The sequence below is a fragment of the Heliangelus exortis genome, chromosome 4 (assembly GCF_036169615.1).
Source record: "Heliangelus exortis chromosome 4, bHelExo1.hap1, whole genome shotgun sequence".
Taxonomy (NCBI): Eukaryota; Metazoa; Chordata; class Aves; order Apodiformes; family Trochilidae; genus Heliangelus; species Heliangelus exortis.
In genome coordinates this window covers 36,191,704-36,210,149 of record NC_092425.1, presented here as the reverse complement: position 1 = coordinate 36,210,149, position 18,446 = coordinate 36,191,704, and the positions used below count along the sequence as shown (strand labels likewise).

Genomic DNA, 18,446 nt, shown 5'->3' with positions numbered 1-18,446 from the left:
TAACTCAATAAAACAATGCTGATTTGGCATGAAAAACTCCTTTGACATAGTGCCAGGAGTACCCACACAAAAATAGAATTTGAAGAGAGTCCTTGAATACCTACTGTCTAAAAATGCTTACAATAGAAATTAATAATGCTGCCATCTCACTGATATCAAAGGACAATTACTGGACTAAAAACTGGTAACAGTAACATTCTGCATAGAAATTGGGTTGCTTTAGATTTCTTATCCCAGAAGCACATTTGCAGATATTTGCAAATTATATTAACTTTTCTGTAAATGCCTTTAAACTCATCTATAAACTACAATTTGATGCTTTCTTCAGACAAGAAATTATCCCTGCTACAATGTTCCTGTTTTCACAGAGTTTTAATGTAGTAGGAAAAAATAAAACCCCACAAAATCCACTTTCTTCCAGATTAGTGTCTTCAGAATAATCCTGAATAATTTTGCTTGTTGGGAAGCAGACAGTTCTCTGGCTGAGAGGAAATGTTACATTTAAGAGATCTTTTGAACCTGTTCATCTGGGATTCAAGGGCCCACATTCCCAATGGAATTCTACAATGGTAGCTTGAGCTACCTTGTGAAGCAGATGACAGCTATTTATACTTTTAATTGCCTGTGGAAAAAAATAATGTTAATTCTCTGTGTTTAAGTCAAAATTAAGCATACCATGTTGGTTTCAGGGGGTGACAGAATCACCCCCAGGTTAAAGCAGAGCAGCCCTGATATATTTTAGAAAGACAAAAACTTTGCAAGAAGCTTTTCACCTGATAAAGTGACTTTAAATGTGCTTTTGAATCTCTCTGCTCTGAGGTTACTCATTTGCTTCAGTCCTTCCTGCAGCTATCTGTATGTACACTAGTTCAGCTAATGAGGGGATATGTACCTCCAAATCACATGTAATACACCAAGGGGCAGCTAAAATCATACAGCCAACTGTGCCTCTTGGGAAAAAAATATAAACCCAAAAATCAGCAAAGATGCTGGGAAAAAGAAAAGCCTTTGACAATTCACAAAGTGAAGCATTTCACTTGGGAAAAAACCATATTTTTTAAAAAAATAGCAAATGAGGAAGGAAAAAGTTAGGAAACATTATTGAAGCCCACAAGTAGAAACTAGTGTGAGTGCAATTCCTCCTCTGATGCACTCCTTGAGGAGAGAAAAAAATTATTTAGTTTTTAAGTCAAGTCACCAGGCTCCCTGGAAGTTTAAAACAGTGATTAATGACCCAGTGAAAACATCAGACATGACAGAGTTGAAGCCTACTGAGACAATGGAGGAGGAGAACTCCTCAGCCAATTTAATTATTATTTGTAAACTCCACCTGATCTGCATTGGAAGAACTAAGACATACTCAGCAAAGATAATATTGGTTAGTGAAATCAGCACCAAAATAAATTACATATATATTTTCCACAAGGAGTGGGAGGGGAAGGGAGAACAAATTATTACCCAAGAGAAGCTGTCATATCAGAAATAAGATAGCCACTAGTGGTGCAAAAATACTTAATTTTACTACACGTATCTGATGATTACTTGATAGTTATTAACAGCCATATTTGAAAGTTATTTACAAATGCAATTTCTGATGAAAATTTGTTCTTTCCCAATTGAACTGAAAAATGCTACAATATCTATCTCCAGAGAATAATTAAAATTTTAACTCTGACTTGTTTTAGAAATAGTCACTTTTAATCTAAGGCAGTGCAATTCATACGTGCTCAGTTTTCCTACTCTTACACTAGGGAATAAGTAATTATATCCTAGGAGAGAGCTGGGAAATCACATCTTTTGTGAGGATGATGAGAAAAAGAACTGCAAATATTTGCTCCGGTAGTTCAACTATTAAATAATTTGGCATCACCTAAGAGTAAATTTCCACTTCTACAAATGATGTTATCTCAGAAATACAAACTTTTATTTTAGGTCTACTTGAATTCTTAATCACTGTGTATCATTAACAACAAACATGGGATTGCTTTCTGCATAGACACGTAAACCCTTTTCTTGTGATTTGCTGATCAATGAAACCAACTGACAATTTTCTTCTCCGGTTTGTAATTATTGCATTTACCAGTGAGCAGATGTAACTCATGAATCAACACAAAAATGTTCATCAAAAGCCTCCTTTATACCTGTACATGTATTATAGATTTTCTATTTATTTTCTACTTGTATTATTAGCTTTTCACATTGGTAGCATCCATTTCTGCACTGGTTTTCATTCATCAAGACTAAGAGCAAGTCCAGGGATGTCTTGGTGAAAAGTCAAGTTCCATGGTGCAATTCTCTTTTCATCACTGTCAGATTAAATTTTTTTCCAAATCAACAATAAAATGAAAAAAAGATATAATTAAGGTATGTGAGCCAGAAGGCTTTTATTATTCCATTTTTTATTCCATTAACTATCACAGATGTATATTGCTAAAGATAAATTTTATCTGAAAAAAAATCATTTAGTATTACTGTATATCCTCTTCACTTTGGAAAACCAGAGAAAAGAGAAGGGCATGCCTAAATGGGAGTTATAAAATTAAATGGAAAATGTCAAAGTACTGAGCAAAGCATTTCCTCTAAGAAAGGAGTGATGCTCCTCAGAAAATTAAGATATCATCAGAACAAAAAATCTGGGCTCTCCATCAGGGAGCTAAATATGTCTTTTACATTGTTAAAGCTTTGAAGCCAGATACAAAAAGATTCACTTCAACTTTCATAGAAATACAGCACTAAGAGTAAGTATTTGTCATTATCACCACACAACAATCCTTCTCATAAACTTATGAAAATCCTTGTAACTTTGGGACGTTTTTCCTCCTCTTCCTGCCCCTCTTGGAAAATTTCCACGGAGCTTCATTAGTTTCCAGTATAAGCTGAATCACAGACAGCTTAACCTAACTCGAACCTTTACCTTAGATACAATTTTTTTCTGCCTCTTGATTATATCAGATTCCTGCTTTCTGTCTCAGAGTGCTGAGTCCCCTGCTTTCAGCTTCCCCCAAAAAGAAAGGGTCCCTACCTTCCTGGCTCTCTTAGTATGTTCATTACCCCCCTGCCACTTTGAGCTCATATCTCAACCTCTTACCTGGTGATCACATTGTCATAAACTGAAACAAAATTTCATAGGCTCTGATCCCTGTATGAAACAGATTAAATTACCCAACACCTACAGCCCCAGATCTAACGGGATGGGAGTTACATCCATTGGTCTAAGAAAGTCAACAGGAACAGCAATCCTGCAGCATCCTCACTCCAGCCACTCGCTTTAAGATCTTTTTCTGCAACATCTCAGCCCCTGAGGGAAGCAGGCATAGGACTTGCATGGCCCTGGAGTGTAAGAGAAGCTGAAGCAACATGTACAGATTGCCAAGATGCAAGTTTGGTGCCAGGACCTCCCTGAAGGCAGGGAAAGGAGCAGCCATGCCTCACACATCAGCATTCGTTTCTTTTCAACTTTTACAAAATATTCCCTTCTCACAGAGATTGTGCTGCTATGGTGTTGAAATTGGAGCTGACCCTTTTTAATCTCTGTTGCTGCAAGTTCAGATGTTCAGCTAAGAGGGAGAGACCTGCATTCAAACCCCTCCTCTAGTCAAGGCAAAACAAGGAGCTTTTTAGAGCATCCACCTCACTGAAAAATATAAATTCTCAGGTTGCCTGCTTGGTGATCATCTCTCTTTCTGCAGAAAAAAAAAAAAAAAAAAAAAAAAAAAAAAAAGAAAGAAAAATCCAAGATACACAACCCCCCTTAAAATTTATTAGGCCAGAGAAAAAGAAAGTGTGGGAGCAAATTTGTAGGCACTAGGTTTCTAAAATATAACATAATCATAGTAACATTTAGATTGGAAAAGACCTTCAAGATAATCAGGTCTAACTGTAAACCTAACATTGCCAAGTCCCCTTAAATCATGTCCCTAAGCACCACATCCTCATGTCTTCTAAATACATCTAGAGATAGTGATTCAACTGCCCTCCCTGGGCAGCCTGTTCCAGTGCCTGACAACCCTTTCAGTGAAGCAATATTTCCTAATATCCACTCTAAGCCTCCCCTGGCACAATCTGAGGCAGTTTCCCTTCATCCAGGTGCAAGCAAACTTGGAATAAGAGGCCACTACAATCTCTTTACAGGTAGTTGTAGAGAGCAATAAAGTCTCCCCTTAGCCTCCTTTTGTTGAGACTCAGCAAACCCAATTTCCTCAGGCTCTCCTTACAGGACTTGTTTTCCACACTCTTCACCAACTTTGTTGCCCTTCTCTGGGCTTGCTCCAACACCTTAATGCCCTTGTCGTGAGAAGCCCAAAACTGAACAATATGTTCATAGGTCATCTGGACTGGATGTGAAAATCACTTCTGTCTTCAGCTTGAGCCATACTAACTTAAAAAAAACCCTCACAGTTTTGAGACTGCCCAAAAAATTCAAGTAATTTTGAGATGCCCGACTGCCAGACACACACATAGCATCAGGCAAATTTAGGAGAAGTGTGTGTAGAACTAAAATGTTTTTGCTTTTCAATCCAATATTTCAGTGTTTTTGAGCATGACTGTAATAGGCAGGGTACATCTGCTCACTATCATCTGTAGTATTTCCTATTCATGGTGAGAACAGATGGAGCTTCAGCAATTCTCTGCAGATCTTATTGAACTATGCTTTGGAGCAACATCAAAACTGGAATATACAATATTTCATTGATAGAAAAAAACCCCAGTTACTGGCAAAAACCAAAGGACAAGCCACAAAAAAGCCATTGTTAAAAGACTTTATTTTTCTGTAGCAATATCCCACTGAGGTCTAAAATTTTATTGAGAGCATAATTTATTTTTCTTTTTTTTAAGCACAGATATTTCAACTGAAGGCTTCATTTCTTGTATGTTTTATGTGACAGCAGTAAAACAGCAAAGCAAGCAACAAATCACATTTAAAGTGTATTAGTGTTTTAAAACTGCTGGTTAACCAAAGCAAAGGATAATTACATTTGTTTAGTATTTGTAGTTTTATATACGTCACTTTCTGTCACTTACTAGTGAAAAGAGGAAGTAATTTTTTCCAAGCAGCTCAGATATAAGGCACAGCACACAGCTGTCCTATTCAAAGAGAAGTTCAGGGAAAGAAATGCAGTCCAGTCTATCTGAATTCTTCTGACAACCTACTTGTTCTTAGCAAAAAGACTTTTGCTATGAGGCATGAAACTGGGCACATCTGCCCTTTTAAAATATTTTTTGGTAGAAATCACCTACTCTCAGCACTTTCATCTCCTGCATACAACTGCAATTTAATGAGCTATGCAAAGAAGAAACCACTTCTGCTCTAACATCTTCTACACGTGTGCACCAGGTTGTCAACTTACCCTCTGGTCCAATGGAAGTTCTTTGTTTTTCAGGCAAGAGAAACACACAGCCTACATGTGGCATTAAGACATGAAGTTTAGCCAAATAACTTAGCATTCTGCCAATGCATAATAGCAAACCTGCAAGCAGAGCTTATTGACTGTGTCTGATTATATGGTCCTAAGAGGCTTGTTAGAGTCAATAAAAGGCATGTGAAGAATGATGACAGTGTTAGGAAAAGGACAATTTTCCACAGAGAGAAATATATAAATTATAGTCACTAAAATTTCAACATAGCATTTGTGGTAATCTTTAAAGATAATCTAGGGTACCACTTTCCTATATAAGCCTGAAGGTAAGCATTTATCTTAGATGAAGTATTTAAACAAAACCTTTTTGAGTTTCCTATTTTTTGAACCTACAAAGGATGAACAGCACATATTTTGAAAAGAGTAATTTGAAGAACAGTTGTGATTTCTGGCTGTTGTTCTGTAACTGTTCCTCTTGCAGTAGATCAAACAACAGATATGGCTCCCCCACAGAAAACAGCTTACTGAAGTAACAATGTCCTTATAAAACAAAAAGCTAAAAAGTAGAGTCTTGAGAGGAGAAACTACAAGATAGAGAAACAAAGAAGAAATTATTTTATTCCTAGTCCAAAAAGATCCAAAGCTTTCAACATGTCTCATCCTACCAAATTACCCTAGACAGCCTAGAACCCTTTCTCTATAGTGGAGCAGGCTTTGCTACCCATGGTGTTGCATGTCCTTTAAGCAAACCTCTTTTATTCACAAGGAATCAAAACTGCAGAGGTACCCTGAATCTTCAGCCAATGCATTTCCCAAGTCTCCCTGCACTCTTCTATTTTCCTCACATCCTGTTACTGGGCTTTGAGAAAACTGATTTAGCAATACCAAGTAAATTTAACAGCAAGAAACTGTTATAAGCATAGGAATTGTTGGTTGTAACTCAGTTAATACTTTCAATTTTATCACACAGTAGTTAAAATGGATTTTGTCATTTTCAGAGTTCCCTGCCTTTTTGAACACATCAGGGCCTTCTCAGCACCAGACTCGAGTTGCACTAAATAAGTTTATTAACCCATAAACCACAACAGTCCCTTGAAAAGTTAAGTAATTATTTCAGAAAATATTAGGCTTTGAAGTTTAGATGCAGATTTTGTTGCAAAAGGCTTGTTGGCCACTTCATGATAGGTTCTGGCTTGAGTCATCTTAGAAGGTGTGAACATACCACTACCACAAAATCAGGTATACACAGGGGATGTATTATTATGGCCATTTTTGAAAAATCCTTTATGTATAGCAAGATGAGCTTTTTTAGTGCTGCAGCACCACTTAAAATGCAAGCTGAGAGCTTAGCAGTATAAAGCAAACAATATTTGCAGGAGCTTACAGATATTTTCAAACTACTGGACTAAACTAAGTAGCACCTAAAGGCTGTACTTAACCATAGCTGCTGTAACATCTGTTCACAGAAGCAGGAAAAATGCTATTTTATAGACATTTATTCAGAGAGCAAAAAGTATATTTTTGTTTGCTACTGCCTTCTTTACTATAAGAACACAGCTTAATAATTATTAGTCTTCAATGGCTTTTCAACAATGGTTTTGAAGGTAGCTGATTTAAGTTTAGTTATTAATTAACAAATAAAAATCCAGTTACAGAGAAAAGACATTAATCAAATCAGAATTAATGGGTTTGGAGTCTTAATTGCCACTTCATTCCAAACCCAGACCAGAGTCTATTACACTGATAAGTATCTCTTCTTTGTCCTTAACAGATGATGAATCAAGCTGTATCAAAGCATGCCTTTACTTTTCTTTTTTTTTCCTTAAAAAAAGAGCTTCAGTAAAATCATAAAACCCCAAAGATATTTTCATTTAAAATTATATTTACTGAGGTCTCATTCTGATTTAAAAATTGCTACAAATTCAAATGTTTGACAATATTGTGTAAACACTACCTAGAGAAACTGACTGATTCCAGGCTTTCAGCTCAGAAGAGCCTGAACGAAGGCAAGTGCAGAATTTGCTCTCTTCCTCCCTACTCCATATGCAGATGGATGCTTTTTTTTGTTGTTTGTTGATGTTGATTTTGATTTTGTTTCTAAACATAGAAAAGAAAAAGAATTCTGGATAGAAAAGAAATTAGCCTTAGTCTTTAACTCTTCCTTATTTTGCAACCAGAAAGTTTGTATTTTTTCCACATTTTTTGGTACATCCTCCAAATGAAAAATGTGACATTGAAGCCCTCCTCACTCCCATTTTCCCATCAGAAAACTCTTTGTCTTTCCAGCTGGCTGTGGCATTCTCTGCAGTAGCCAGAATCTTACAACTATCAGTATAAATTTTAACTGGGACCATTCAGTTCTAGACAAAGTCATCAAATGGTTTTTGCATGGGTAAACTTCTTAAGGCACACATACAAATAAGCAGATGGGGATAGGTCAAATCATTCAGTGTTTCCCAAACTGAAGTGGAATAACCCTTTTTAAGAGCTGAAGTTACTACAGCCCTCCCTGAATCTTAAATTGAATTTATATTATTGCACTTAGTCATTTGTGATTGTTGAAAGGGTAGATTACCTCTTTACTACTACAGAATGAATGAGATCAATTTAATCTTCATTGTTACAATCAGAAGTCATTAGCCTAAACTAGGAAGGTGTGAAATTAATGTTACAACAGACTCAAATTTCAGTACATTGTCTGAGGGATTTTTTTTTTTTTTTTTTGAAACAGCAGAACATAGGTTAATTTCTTCAAGAGAACTGGAGAATATATTTTCTCCAGATTACCCAATCTTTTTATTGCTTTTAAACAAGGGTCTAATTTAATCCAGTTATTCAACTTTTGCCAGCAATTTCATAGTTTAGCATAAAATTTGCAATTTAATTGAATGCTAATAAAATACATCACTTATATCAGCTGCAGCTTAGGATGTGGGTGACTCAATTACCTCCCTGTTTGCAGCTCACTGAGTTGTGAAGGGCAAATGGAAACTTTTTCACATTACTAAAGTGGAGTTATGTGAGACCCAGCACTTGAGGAAGATATGAATGTTTTGTCTCAGGTTCCAAAAACCAAATAATAAAGAGAGGAAGAATGGATATATCAGTATGTCCTTGTGATAAAGGAAAGAAAAGAAGTAATTCAACTCTGATTAATAATTAAGATAACTTATAAAAAATATGAGATGTAGCCGCTCAAGAAAAAGGAAACCTGATTTTTGTTGTGCTATTAATTAGCCCGTGTCTGAACAAATCATAATCTCATAATTCTTCTGATTTCTTAAGGTAAGGCAACCTTTAGGTGTTTCACTAGAAGTATGCATTGCTTATTTTTCCCACCATGATGATTACATCTTTTTTTTTTTTTTTTCCTTCCCAAGCCATTAACATATAGGTTTGTCAAAATTGGGAAGCACAGACTAGGAGAGTCCAATCTATTTTTAATGAAAACTATAAATTTACATAGAGAACAGAAGAATGGGAAAGGTATTTCACTATTAAAGGTTGAAACATAGTATGTCACATAAACACTATTTTTTCCTCTACACTTGTCAGCTTCCAGGTTGAACTGTACCTGAAGGCACCATATTGTCCTGTTGCACAAGTTTTGTCACCATTCATACACAGCCTATGACATCCCATAATACAGATGTTCACTCCTAGCATAATACATGGGGATGGATGACAAAGGAGAAAGCCAAACACGTTGGAGGGTGATGCTTCCCACTCAGGAGCAAGTTCCAATAAACAAACACATCAATCTTAACAACTGCAACATTAGGAACAATGGCTTGTAATAAACAAATTGATTTTATTCTTTGTGTCATTATTAATATAAACCATTACTCAGACAGCTTTTAAATAAATAATTGTAAAAGAAATCCTAAGGGCTTATTCTGATTGTATAATACCAAAAAGCTCATAAGACCATCAATATTGCATGAGTTTGACAGTGACTCATAACATGCTCATGCATATGTTTTCACTAGTTAATCAAGCTTATCACCAGGGAGAAAATAATAAAACGTGATAGAAACTACAGTATAAGAAAATCAAGGAAAAGCAGAAATTGCTATGGGTCCATATTCAAACATTTTCAGAAATATCAGGGTTTTTACCTTTTACCTAAAAAACAAAAAGCTTATAAAAATTAAGACAGAGAAATCTTTTACCTTGAGAAGTTCTTAATTTAGTAGAGTCAATGAACCTGCAGATAAAGCATGCAAGACTTCCAAAGGAAATTTTATAGACTGTGCTGGGTAGAGGTAGAAGACATAATAATCTCTGAACAAGGGCAAATCAGGATATTTCTGTGACGTAAAAAATCATGCTCTGCTAATCTCTTGAATACTTCAAATGAGTCAATAAAACAGTTACATGGGGACAAAAAAGAGAGAATTCAACTAAAATCACAGCCTAAGGGAGTTTTTAATATTCCAGATCAATCCAATGACAATCATAGGATCATAGAAACATTCGATGAGGATCAACTGCTTAAATAGTTGGGAAAACTTAGTTTTCAGTTCCAAGAGTTTCACATAAAACACTATAGAACTTACAACTGGAAACATATCTGATGTTACTGGGTCCTTAATATCAGTTCAGTTAAAACATCCTATTTAGAAGTGAAAAGATGTTAAAGTGAGGGGTTTGGTGTTTCTTTCTTGTTAAAATATTGAGGTACAAAGCCTCTGAACTCAGTTTAGTTTCTTGAATTTATTTTTTTACATTTTTTTAAGCTACTGAGCTATTTTGCAATCAGCATTAATAAATCAGTTTTGTCTTAATGGATTTTCTGAAAATTAATGTGTGCAATATCAACATTAAACAAAACCACTATAAAAACTATTACTACATTTTGTTTATTTTATAATAAAATGTCACAACAGAAGAATTACTTGATAAATCAACGTATTAACAAATTATTATTGTATATTCTAAGTTAACACACTGTATATCCTCATTAAGACACTGTCAGGCAATCTTGGGGTCAACATAAGAATGAATTGCATAACGCTAATTCAGTATCACAAGATTGAAACATCATTTTCCTTTAATCTAAAATCCCAGATGTTTTTCTACCCAGAACAGTAATCCTGACCTAAGTGCTTTAGGACCCAGAGAGCCCTTCTGGTGCATTTGCTGGAGAGAGCATTGCCAGAACAAGCAGTGAAATCAGTGTAGTTGTTCTTAAAGCACCAAAACCAGGTTTTCCACTTCAGCATTTTCTCTGCAAAATTCTGCTCAGGAGTATTCTCTGCTTGCTTCTCCTTGCACACTGTAGCACTAAGCTCATACAAGGACCTCACCTGGGGTGACAAATAAACTGCTCTTGCAGTCTAGTATGTCAGATATCAGTAAGCCTTTTTTAATCTTGATGGCAATTGAGAACTTTCAGATCTCAGTTATGAGGTTTCAGAGAGGAACCCAAGGTGCTGCGTAAACTCTGTGCCTGTGTTTCCATAGTTGGATGTAACATGGAAAGCACTCTCACCCATATAAAAAAAAATTCCAAGCCCTAAATGACATAGGGGATACCTTGATGAACCTCTGCCCTGACACACACAAATTACAGGAGTTCTGAAGTAATGTCAGGAGTTAACCAGGTATCAGCACTAGTTATTTCTTCTCAGTAGCTTCATGAATGTTGCAATAAACTCAGGCAGTGGCTACTGAGAGCTGCCTTGGTTTTATACCAAGCCACAGGATATCATCTACAGTTCTTACAACATAATATGTGTTTTTCTGGAGAAGGATCCCATTTTCACTGGGGTCTTGACTTCCACTGTCCATAGCTAGTAAAAGCAGTATTTCAGGAATTAAGACTGTTGCAAAAATCTGTTTTCTTAGTTTTGTGTTCTCAGTCTTTTGCAGTAAGGATTCTTTTGTCTTACAAATGGTATGAAGACTCCTTGATCTTTTAAACAGGGTGCTGTTCCTACCTTGCTCTTATGAACCATGTTGCTACCTAGAAAGGTTGGACCAGATGATCCTTGAGATTGCCTCTAACCTGGCATTCTGTGATTAGCAGTAGTAGTAGGTAACTGAAAGGTTTACATGGGCTATGGAGGGGAAATCAGTATATGTTTAGGCAAGAAGATGAAGGAGGGAGGTGGCCATGATTTCTGGTCCAAAAAGCTTACAATTTAGATGTTACACTAGACCTACCAAAATGGTTTTGCTTGTAAGGTGTACGATGCACAGCACGGACAAAGTGCTGCTAATCCAGCCCCAGAGGAGTGACTGCAGAGCTGCAGTTCTGCTAGAGCAAGCAAACCCAGTCACAGTTCACTTCCCAAGTGAAACAGCACAAACACCATTTTTTCAGCATAACAGATTCCCCAGTAATGACTTTGGGCAGCACAGCTGTGTAGGTCAAACTCACCTACCTCTAACTTTGCCTCACATAACCCCGTGAAGTTCAATTATGGAGAGAAATGTAGGCAGGTTGAAAAACTTGTAGAAAACAAAAGGAAAAAGTGACAGGATTGCAAAAGCAGAATAATATAGTAAAAGTCACAGCAGACTTGCTACTCAGTCACCCAAATGTTATGCAGTCATGACACAAAAGAGGAGCTTTCTATCCTAAAGAGAAGCTCAGAAGGTATTTTGTAGACAACCTTCACAGCAGGAATTAGAGTATTCAGTAAAATAAGAAATTCATAGGAAATAAATTCCTAGACTATTTTACTCCATTTTTCAAGAAAAGCTGAAGTATATATAGTAACTTTAGTTACTGTATGCTTGTACAGTCTGTGATGCTTAGGACTTTGTAACAAAAAAAAAAAACAAAACCAAAAAACAACCCACATTCTAAACATTTTTCGGAACATGAAAAAGATTAACTTCATTCTGATCTAAAAAAAAATCTAAGCTATCAAGAAGTCCCATAGACCCAAAAAGCTGTTGATTTGAAACTGTTGGCTTTTCCTTAAAAACTTGTTTGTTAAAAAAAATAAAGAACTGTCAGAACAAAGGCTTCTAAGCACAGTTCTAAAGGAAGAACGTCTTTGGCAGTCGGTACCCCCTAGGGAGCATGCTTAGTTTTCTATGTTGTTAACAGATTGTTCAAACGCCTTTCAAAGCGGTAATATATGCCTAAAACTTAGATTTCATGATGGTGATTACATTACTTGTCAGAGCCAAGAACCATTTATAGTAGAGTTTTCAACAGAAGTTGGCAGTGGACTTGCACTCTCAGTGGTTTCAGAGGGAAGGTTTTTTTTAAAACTACTTCCTAGCAAAAGTTTGAAATGCAGGGCTTCTAGATATTTTCCATATTTACATCCCTCCGACTGGAAAACAGGTTGGATTGGAAACTTCAAATCCAATGGGAGTGATATTTAGGTTTTTTAAATATTAATACTAATGGAAAAATAACCCAAAAGCCACAGTACCAAATTTCACACGGAGCTTTGTCAATCAAAACATGTACAATTTGTATTTAAAATGTTTCCACACACATTTAGCATATAAACTACTCATGTTTTCAGTATGACATTGTGCTTCACATGACACTGTAGTAATGAAGCTTTTTGTGTTTTCAACTTTTTAGCAAAGAGAAAGTCGTACTTCTTTACTTGTTAGGTTGTAGAACCGTGGAACTCCTTGCTAAGAGAGTCATATGGACTAAAAAGTGACAAGACAACAAAAGAATAAAAACCCCTCCAGATAAATTAAATGCAGAAAGCTGATATCTGCTGACTTTAGAAATCTCCAAGAAATAAATCACTAGGGACAGGAATGGTGGGGAAGTGCCAGTATCATGATTTTTATGATCTTTGAAAGATTTCTTACATGTTTCCAAGGCCACTTGCAAAGACTGGATTCAAAGTGAGAGGAATTTTTACATTTAACCCTATAATATACCCTGCAGTCCAAAATTCAAGCAAAGCAAAGCTAAGACCAGGGGTGAGAGACCCAAAAGATTACCTATTTCCACTCACTTTGTGTCCACAAGATGGTAAATGTTAAGGAAAAACTCAGAGGGAAATACTGTGACATTTTCTTTATTTACCTTGTGATGGATTGCCCCATGAAATAAGTGAGAATAACATTGAGATTTTGTATTCAAATGGAAATTTGAGAATTATTGACAGAAGCTTCATCAATTTATGCTACTTTTGAGTCTAGTAATAATGCACATTAAAAACCACTGCAGCTACTTTCACATTACAGGTTCCTTTCAAATAGCTTAATAAAAAGTTGCACTAGAAGAAATACATTGCATAATCTAGGTAAATCTAAACTGCTGACAGACAATTTAGAGAGGTTATATTCTTTCAGCTTTATTTGCTAGGTTATTTTCCCTGAAATTTTATCTCTCTAAAAATTTATTACCTTTGCTAAATCTACTGAAATAAGGTGGCATGTCATTTATCACCCTGTGGGAACTCTTGATAATGGTAAGCACTTTCAGAACACCACATTATGCACCACATAATAGGATTCATGCAATTTTTAAAAAATAAGAAAGCACCGAGACATTTTTTTTAAATCCCTGTAATAAATAACTTTTTTGTTCATGTTGATAGTGTAGAATAATTCAAAAGCAATTTCAGAGATACTTGCAAGTATGATTTCAAGAAGCAGAAAAGAAACTTCTTCCTAACCCAAGAAGACTTGGATCAACTTGTAGAAAGCAACTGATAGCACTTGTAGTTAGGTAATATTTATAATCTCATCCTAAACTTCTTAACTATTTCCTTCTGCTTCTGCTTCCTGCTAAATTATAATATTTTTAGTCAACCTCTTTACTAGCTCCAAAATTCTTACAGAGCAGAACTGTGGAGAAACAGCCAGCTTCCACTTGGTTTATGACTTTATCTTTCCAACCTGATCTTCTCCCTTAGTATTCTATTTTTAATTTTTAAAAAAAAGTGTTCCGAAGGGTTAAACAATTTTCAAAATACAAAAGCCTCTCTTCTTATACTCAGGAATAGCTGTACCAATTCAAAAATAAGATGGAACAAAACCACACCAATGATCTATAGGATACCATTAAGACTGCCTAGCTTAGCTGTCATGATAAATTTGACATCTAAATTCAGGACACTAATTAGAGTCTCTACATTGCAAAAGAGTTGATTAAGTGGCTCAGTGCTGCAAAAAATGCCATTCCTCCCCCACTTCTCACCAGGTGACCCTACTTGCTCTCTGTTACTAGCTCTGATGCTTGCCAGATTGCACAGTAAACTTATTTAACCACCAACATGAACAGAAGTGGGGTCAGGGAATGAAGGAAAAAAAAATAATAAAAAAATCACGTTTTACACTGAGGTTACTGAATTGGTTTAGCACATGAACAGACAAGGAACAGAAAAAGTAATGGGATTATACAGCCAGAAACACAGGGGAAAGGAGAGACTGGTAAAGGGTGAGCTGACAGACTGAGCCATTTCCACAGGGCCCTGCTGTCCCAGCTCCTTCCAACACAGACCAAAAAGGAGATTATTGTGATGCTTTAGTCTGGCATTGATTCAAGTAGACAGAATTCATTCTAAGCATTTTATATAATGCACTGTAGTATAAATAACAGATTCTCAGCTCTGCTAAAATAAGAAAAAGATTATTTAAAAAAAAAAAAAATCATACATTTCTTTACATGTGTAAAAAGGCTCCACTGAAGTGCCTAGATAACACATCAAGTTTGAGCAGTAGATTTGGTAGAGAGGGTGAGTTCTCCAGAGCTGCTTGAGTTCAAACCTCTCAGCCTTACATAAGTGTGTGACAGAGAGAGGAGCTTTGGCACATACCATGACATAAGTCAGGACACTGACTACAAATAGCTAAATAATCCCCAGAAAACAAGCACAATAAATCCCATAAATAAAAGCATGCCTTTACTCTGTGATATATATTGACACATATTCTTACCTGAATTGCTTACAAATACATACAAGAGAATGATAATCAAAATAAATTAAAACTAACCATTACCTTATTAGCCTGTTAGATTTATTGCTCTTACCTGGGATTATTTTATTCACCGAATCTTTTCAATTTGGCAATGTGAAGCCAAACATTAGTTTTATAATCTGAGTTTATTTTTAGATGTTTACGTATATATACGTGTATATGTATATAAACTCAAATATATTAATACAATAAAAAGTTCAGTAATGTCTTGTTTTGGTGATAAAAATATTAATAAAATTTGTTACTTCCCAGTCTTTACTATTTTACCTGAAGATATTCTACAAGACGATTTTATACTTGAGTCTATAGATGCAAATTGTTAAAACCCCTCCAAATGCAGATCACACATTTAAAAAAAAATTAAAAAAAAAAAGTGAAATAAATTCCTGAGCATTAGTACATAAAGAAGGAGCTCATAACTGTTTTATACAAACTGTGCCTATTCTTTTGCTGTGATAAGCTGTAGGAGAGTTCTCCATTGGAATACTCTGACAAGCTTTAGACAAAAAGAGACACACAGAAAATGAGACCAAGCTGAGAGTATGATGAGAAAATTATCAAACTTAGAAACTGTGACCTGTGAGGAAGGGCTGGGCTTAGGGAGAGGAAAAGGGGGAAGACATATGGGAAGAGTATTCAAGTGTTTTAAATGACAATACAAAGAGAATGAACAGTTATGAGGTTTTCACATCTAAGGCAGTATGTGGAGTAATTGCTTTACTTTCTAACAGAGAGAGATTTGGGTTAGGTACTTGGATCTCAGTATAAACTATTAATCTAGCATAGGAAAAACAGATAAACCAGTGGAAATGGTGTATTTTTTACACAGAATGTTCTGAAAAAACAGATATTGTTCCTGATACTCATCTGTGTGAGTACTGCCCATCAGCATTGAAACTGAACTGGAGTTCTTCATCCTTTTCTTGACACTTACTCCAGCCACACACTGCTGATGTTCTAAGGCCAAAGCACTGTTACACCTGGGAGTTACTAAAATATTGAAGAATCAGGGAGGGAGAAGGAGGAAGGAATCCCAGTTGTTTCAAACAGAAAAAACATACATTACAAAAAGGAGAGAAAAATATAAACATATTGTTTGCTACTTTAAAGAAATTGGATTCCTAGCTAGGTAATAAAAGGGAGTTTATATTCCTATGGTTCCATGTGGGAAATGAACATATGAGAGAAATATATTGCAATACATTATATTCTCAAATATACATTATGCCTTTGCTCTCTTCAAAAGAAAATCAATGAGCCATGACCATGTTTGTTTATTCTTCACCATGCTGCTCCTCACAGGGGACAACAATTCTCTGCTTTTCAATTCCAGTGGCAAAGTAGACCTCAAGTTAAATTTGACTGATGAAAAAACCCTACAGAACTGTAACTTTACATATCTTTGTTCATAATGATATATATATATATATGTGTGTGTGTATATATATGTGTATATATATATATATTTTGTGTTCATGCTGAGAGCAAGTTTGAGCTATGAATTCTAGCTTAAAATAAAGTTTTAATGGCAGCTGGAAGTAGAAGCCTGCTTTCTCCACACATTTCTCACACTGGAGAGAATAAGGACTCACAAAATAACCGAGTTCTTCCATCATAGCCATAGGCTGTGCACTTGGGAATGATGAATGTATGCAGTGAAAGAGAGCAAGGTTAAATACTGGACAAAAAAGAAATAATGAAGGTAATAGACTCCCAAGCTAAACACAAGTTTCCATCCTGTTATCAGTTTTGCATTATTTCTATAGGACTCAATAAAACCTTTGTAAGACTCTGTTTATTCCACCCCAAGCCAGTCTGGAATTTTTCATTAAAAGGTAAAATAAAAATTAAGAAGTTTTAAGATCTCTGCAGCATTGACAACTGCTTATTTCTACTCCTGTTTTATTTCCACATTCTTAAAATTTAAAACACTACATTACCTCTGCAGACGTTAATTTTTAAGGAATGATGGATATGTGTGTATTTAACCAAAAAAAAAAAAAAAAAAAAAAAAAAAAAAGTCAAATCTAAAGAGCAAGATTATTTTTATCCCTCTGTGGCTTTCCAGGAAGATTAAGTGGATTTATCCAGAAGAAAGTCACAGCTGTAGCTCCAATACCAGCTGAGCCTGGGGAAGACAGGGAGCCCAGAAGAAAGTGAACCATTGCCCTCATATGAGTCTAGCAATGGGTACCTGCCCATCCAAATTCTGACTTAGTATCTGTAGTTTTCTAGACTTGATGTAGGACTGCTGCTTGATTTTTTTTTTCCTAAAGGCACTACATACCTCTAAAACTAACATTAAGCTGAGATGTTGCGTAATCCTTACCTGAATATTAGAGAATTTTTATTCACTTTCTGTACAATTAACAGAGAAATCATTAATTGTGAAGGAGAATGCAAGACTTGCTAAAATGAGCACAAGGTTAGAGACACAGAACACCCTTCTGAGCTACATCTCTTTTATTTGTCCCTCACAAACCGTACTTCTTCACTCCCCAAAAACTTCTTCATATGATTAAAGAACCAAAATAAGAAATTCTGAGATGCTGCTCTCTGCCAGAAGGTTTCCATCTCACAACCACTGCCAGCTCTTTGATATGCTCTTAACAGTTAACCTTGCTCATCTTTTTTGACAAGAAAAGGGTAAAAATATACTTTTTTTTTTTAGCGCTTTGATCTGGTAACACTTCTGGCAAAACAAGTTTTAACTCTTCATTAGACACAAAGTAGAAGATCTCTAAGAATATGTTCATTACACAAAATCAGGTTTCATATACAGAACTGAAATTTCTTTAAAATAAACTATATCAATACCAACACATGAGAAATTCTTAAAATCTATTATAAAGTGACCTCTCCCAGCTGACCAGTCACATGTAAACCTTATGGAACTTACAATGCTATGAAATGTATTTAAAACACTTCTGAAAAAATCTTTTTTTTTACTTGGCAATTAACAATGTAACAAGAAGATACACACTTCCAGATAGCATCTCAGCTGAAAATGACAATTTATAGAGACATAATCTGTTTATAGCTTAAGTATAAATTTATGTAATAAGCAAAGCAATATAGCCAATTTAAAGAGATATTAAAATGCCTGCAGCAGGCTTACTCTAATTAAATCCTTTTTAAGCTGATTTAAATTTAATTAGAGCAGCCTGAGCA

The 18,446-nt window shown here is 35.5% G+C and overlaps 1 protein-coding gene across 5 annotated transcripts in view; it reads right to left on the bottom strand.

Moving 5' to 3' along the window:
• KCNIP4 (potassium voltage-gated channel interacting protein 4) overlaps nt 1-18,446 on the bottom strand; it is a 282,505-nt gene that overhangs the window by 117,246 nt on the left and 146,813 nt on the right. The window contains exon 1 of one of the 5 annotated variants that reach the window (XM_071743843.1): nt 9,530-9,603. The exons of 3 other annotated variants lie outside the window; for them this stretch is intronic. The gene's annotated coding sequence lies outside the window, so the exon portion shown is untranslated. Of the gene's footprint in view, nt 1-9,529; nt 9,604-18,446 lie in introns of those variants that run through there. One more of the 5 variants, XM_071743842.1, reaches the window with a different exon arrangement.